Below are 6,000 nucleotides of genomic sequence, written 5' to 3' on the forward strand. Positions count from 1 at the left end.
TTTTAAATCACACAAAAGCTAGTACACTCTGTAAGAATAATGCTCTTATTCAATCAATGCAATATTATAATGATTCATTAAAAAGAGCTATAGAAAAAGAAAACAGTTGGGCAGAAGCAACAAGCAAAATAAGAGTGGTATATTCTCCATAGGCAATCAAAGAAAAAGCATGAACATCTTTTCTAAAGTAATGTGAAATGGCTTAGAATACAAAACATTACACATTCATTATTCCCACAGTTGCATTAGCCTGTAGGCTAGACTGTAAGGATTGTGTTTTGCTCAAGACAACCAGCTAGCCAGTTTCCAAAAGCTCTAGCTGCCCCCTCCCCCAGTTCCACTCTTGACTACTGATTGGTTAGCTTTGTGGAGTGAAAATCAACAGTCAGGGAGGAACACCTTAAGAATCTTATTGCCACATTGTGAAGAAGCAACTCACATGCTTCACAAAGAGCAGCAGCCATCCTTCAGCTCCTTTCTAGCAGGTAACTCCCCTTTGGGGAACCCTTCCTCACAGAAAAATTAAAGATATATACTTTTGCTATATACATAAACATTATGTTTCTTTACTTTTATTTTGAAAACAGGATGTGGTCTCTTTAATGGTATTTCTTTTTTTCTGTTTGTTTCTTGTCTGCAGTCATGATTTGTAGCTTCAGGTATTATAGAAGCTTTGTTTATGAAGAAATGTAAACTTTGGAAGTTTTCTATAAAAGTTTAAGGTGAGTCTGTGTTTTATTTGGGCAGAGACAGTTATTGGGGATGTAGTGCTTGTATTCACACTGTGGCAACTTGCATGACATTTTTTTATTTTTATTTATTTTACATTTGTTAACCGGGCTAGTCCAACTGGATACATGTCCATTTTCAGTGGAGGCCCGAGGAGAAAAGCTCCGAGTTTTCAAAACATTTAATGATACAAGTAATTTAAAAATAATAATACAAAAATGTATAGCAAAATGTTACAAAAACAAGATTTGTTCATAGAAAAAAATGATTTAACAACTGTTACAACAAGAAAGCAATAAGTAAGTAAATAAAGAAAAGATGGGGATAGAAGGTTACTAAGGACATCTACAGGATAAGACAGGAATTGGAAAACAGGATTGGTGGTTAAATGGGATGAGTAGAGCTGGACAGAGTAGAATGGTCAGAGAGAAATTATGATATAAGGATAAACTTTAAGAGGGAAAAAAAGAAATTAAGGGAGACATGGTAGAGCAGAGGAGAAGGAAATGAAAAAGCAGATTAATCAGGGTTATTGCAAGAGCATAATCAGTGGTTGGAGAGGAAACGTTTAAGGTTAGTTTTGAATAATGGGAGAGATGAAAGAGCTGTAAGGTCATTTGGTAGGAGGTTCCATATTTTACCAACAAAGTTAGAAAAAAGTTAGAAAAACATTTGTTTTTTGTTAGACTGATTTTACTTCTAAGGGGTTTCTGACAGCATTTTAGTGTGCTGCTTGCTGTGTTTTGGGAGACTTTGTGTGAGAGGGTAGTGTTAAGTGTGCAACTTGTGTAAACCATATCTAGCTGCATCTGAAGCAACCTCCTCAGCAACAGCATGAATACTTACCCTGCTCCTGCTGTTCCTTTTTCTAGGGTTCTTAGACAAAAACACTTACCAGACAGCAGTTGTCAACCCTGCAGCCTCAGTATTCACCTCAGCCAATGGTGGGTGACTGAGTAGTGGCTAGCAGTTGTTACTCAGACTACTCACCTCTGTGGCTTCCTGTGGTGTAGTCCTTTCGGCCACCATGAACTGGTGGTCAGCCAAATCCTCTTCGACTGTTCCTGCATCTGATATAGACATGGGAAAACCATTCTCTTTGTGGCATGGAGATTTTCCAGAGCATGCTTTTGGATGTGTCAGAGGAAAGAGCCCTCATGCAGGGGTAAACATTCCTTTACTCTTCACAGATAACTGTAAAAAAACAAAAAAAAACAAAAGTTAATCATTGTTATCCAGCACAAAGAGTATCGACAATAAAAGAGGATTTTCTTACCTCAACAGAAAAATTGTTATAGTCCGTCCATCCTGGTACACTATATGCAATACCTGTTCAGCAGGTCAGGTCAGTGGGAAAATATCCTGAGGAAAATGTGTCATATGAATCTGACACTAGAAACAGAACTTAATTTTCTGCAGATTCTCTAGCCCAAATCTTGGACAATGAATCCTTGTCTTCACATCTTCCTCTGGAGGAATTCTTTGTTTCTCACTTTAGTGTCAGGTTGAATGAGGTTTTTTTAATTTATTTTTTTTGTGGGTGGGGTTGCTGGATGATCTTCAGAAATTGAGGAGATATTGTAATAGGTTGTCTTGATTCTGTACTTGTACCTCTTCTTCTAGTGCCAGACTTGGAGGAGTTAGATAAATGCTGTCTGTAGCACCCCTTATTTACAAACTTCAGTCCCCAGTGAAGAAGATAGGTTTTACAATGTTTCTCAAACCAATAAGTAGTTTTCTCTCCCTAGGTCAGGTCATGCAGCAAGTAGTAAACATCAAGGATCATCCAACCCTTCCCCTGTGGACATAAAGGGGAATATTTTTTACAGATTTGGTAAGACAATTCATCTTCCACTTCCATGTGTAAAATTCTGAACTATATGACCCATATGAGAAAGCTTGTGCCTTTTTGTGTAAACAGTTTGAAAAATCTACCCACCAGTCTTACCATTGAAATTAGTGCCTATCTCAATTTCATTATTTCCGACATGTGTCAAGTATCTAAACATGTTTTGGGAAATCCATATGGTTGTACAGATACCGTGTGTCTTGAAGCTCTGCTTCTTCTACTGTTTCAAGGTGGCATGCCCGGGTATGTAACCAGAACTTTTGGAGGGGAAAAAGTCTGAAATTTTGAATTCACCTTTTGATGAGTTGGTTTTATTTGGTCTTTCTGTTACTCAAGTCCTCAAACAATTTGATGAAAGAGAGAGAGAAATTAATTCAATGTGTTTCTGAGATTTTCCAGCTCCCCCCCCCCCTTTACAAATCTCCCATATCCTCTTTCATGTCAAAGAAACAGTCCCTGTCTTATCAGGCCAAGCAAGGAAACAATAAGAAGGATACTTCCCAAAAAAGGGACAGTCAGCAACTTCAAAATTACTATGCCAGCATTGTTCCTACCTTTCCCTCCCCTCCTATGTCTGTCTCAAAACCTGCCCCCACAACTTATGCTGTGCATTTTCCTTTGGCAACAGATTGTGACAGACTAAGTTAGCACTTGGTACAAAATCCTCTTTTCAGGGGACTTCCTACCCACCTTCCAAAACAGACGGTTTTCCCTCAGGTTCTTCACTTGTTTCACCCCAGGAGTCATAGGACCAGTGCCATTAAATTAAAGGGGCAAAGACTTCAGTGCCAGAATATTTCTGGTACCAAAGAGAGAGTCTTCTTGGAGACCAGTTCTAGATCTTTCCTTCCTAATTCTATATGTGAAAGTTCTAAAACTCTAGATGTTGACCCTTAAGAAACTGTTATGTTTAATTCCCTAGGGAAGCTTTATGGTAACATTAGACCTAAAACATACATATCACCACATTCCCATAGCCAAGGGCTTCAGGGCATTTCTCGTTTTTCCGCTCTGGGATGCAGTATTAGTTCTCAGTATAAGCCTTTCTGTTGTATTATCTACTGCTCCAAGGGTGATTGCAAAGTGTCTAACTCCAGTCATAGCCCATTTCAAACTGAATGGAACTCACATTTTATTTCCTTATTTGGATGACTTGCTTATCTTTGCAGAGTCTTCTTCCAGATGTCACAGGTCCTTAATGTGGGATCTGGTGTCTTTTCCATCCACCTCAACCTTTGGGTATTTGCTCCAATCTGCGTTGACAGTTATCCACCTTAGAATTTGCTCACTCTGCCTCCTCTCCCATAATCCCCTGCCTTCCCAAAACTCCTCAGATGTCATTTGCCGCTTCAGTGATATACAAGGTTGATGAGGCTTCATGGAGATAAATGCTTATTTTCTGAAAATTTGATTCCTTTTTGCTGTCGTCCTCATCTTATTGCTTTCTTCTAGATAGTTTATCAGGAGTTCATCCCTTTTGCTCTCAGGTTTTCCTTTTTGTGAAAACTTTGTGCTCTACCTTTTTTTGGTGTTTTTTCCCTTTTCAGCACTCTTTTCTCCTCAGACTTAAAAAATAAAAAAAAAATAGTATATACCTCTTTATGTTTTCAGACCACATCTGAAGTTTGTTATGAATGAAAACGTATTGTATTTGTGAAGCATTAATGTGCTTTGTGGAACATCTGCTTTGGTTGAATAAATATCCTTTACTGTCACTTAGCTGGTGTTCTTCGTCTCCCTTGGCATTTTTTGCAATTTTTCAGTGTTTTTGTGCCTTGTTGGAACTCGTTTGGACATACCTCTTTATCCTTACTCTTTTATTTCTTAAAGTAGTTGTTTCCTGGGTTTGTATAATACTTCTTGTGGTACTTTTTATTGCTGTTTTCCTGCCGTGGATACAGAGACCCTGAAATTTCGAATGTATGTGGGGTATGTGCATAATCTGTTCCCCAAGATATACACAGTAAGTGCATTTACTACCTTGACCCTGAGCATCTCTTCATTGAATGCCAGGTCGGTTCAGCCTTCAAGTCACAGGCCTTGACAGCTCACGAGGCTAAATTGGTTCTTAAGGGTTTGTTACCAGCTGTTAATACAACCTTTATTTCTCCTTCTGCAGCTTTTTCCCCTTTAAAACCAGTTTAAAAAAGAAGAGGAAAAAGAGAAAGACAGATGAAGGAGAAGGGAAAACAGAGAAAAACAGAAGTTAAACTTCAATGACTTTGGCTTCTACACAAAGTTCAGAACTGGTGCCGCCTGAGCTCCTGTCTCCTACCTTATGTATGTCATACTTGGATCTAACCCCATGGTTTTGTTTAATATCCTGAGCCTCCCTCCCCTTTTTTTTGTAGAAGTATGCTTCTCCTTTGGTTCAAATCCACTCCCCTTTCTGGACATAATGCCAGAACCTGAATTTTCTCTAGAACAATCTCCCGATCAGATTTGAGCCTCACACTTTTGGATCCTGGAGGTTCTCGTGCAACTACAAAAGTCTTGTAAGCCTACTTCCTTGGCTTCCTCCAGGCCTTTTGGAGACATGGGTCTAGATCAGCTTATGAGAAGCTTTTTTGAAGGTTCAAATGGACCTAAGAATTATTCCCCCTCCTTCCTCCCAGAGAGCCTAAGATTCTATCCCATTGGTTCATTCTGTCTGCTTCTCAACCAAGCCACATGCTGGTGCTATTGCCTTTCATTCCAAAAAGCACTCATCCTACCCATGAGTAGATGCAAACAATTGGCCTGTGTCAGCTCAGACTCGTTTGATGTACCTGACTCTGGTTTCTTCAGATCTGATTGCATTCTGCAGCCACAGCATCAGGATGGAGGGCTTTGGATCAGATTCAACTCAAAGGCTTTCAGAGCTATCTCTACCCCTTGAGGCCTCTGTCCTATATAGCTCAGCCCCCAGCTCGAAGGCAGATCTAACTGGGTTGGCAGCTGGTGCAAAGCTTCCCTCTGGGTTTTGGATCTGAGGGCACATCAGCTAGCTGTCTGGCTTTAGTGTTGGCACTCAACATTGTAGAGACAATAATATCTCATTCAGAGATGGGTTTTACTGCCCTACCTAGAAACTCCTATTCAACCTGGATTTGTCATGCATTTGTTTTGGTAGAGCACGTGCCATCAAGCCTCAGTCAGTCCCAGCTCAGGAGTTCCCCAGTTGCTGCATTGTCCACCAAGAGGCTCTTAAGAAAAGTCAGTGCAAGAGGAAGCACTTAAATTTCCCAGAGGAATCTCTCACCAAGGATTCAAACCTAAGTGAAGGTGAAGAATCCTACAAATCTCCCATGAGGACACCTCCTTTGGAAATTTCTTAGATCTAATGAGGCAGTGGAGAGGTTGGACCTCCAAAGCACTTTCTGTGGAGGCACTGGTGTTTCTCAAGGCTTTTGGCAAGGACCCATTAACTCCTTGAGTGGTTC

The sequence above is a fragment of the Protopterus annectens genome, chromosome 16.part0, assembly GCF_019279795.1.
Source record: "Protopterus annectens isolate FY-2018-M chromosome 16.part0, PAN1.0, whole genome shotgun sequence".
In the NCBI taxonomy this organism is placed as follows: domain Eukaryota; kingdom Metazoa; phylum Chordata; order Ceratodontiformes; family Protopteridae; genus Protopterus; species Protopterus annectens.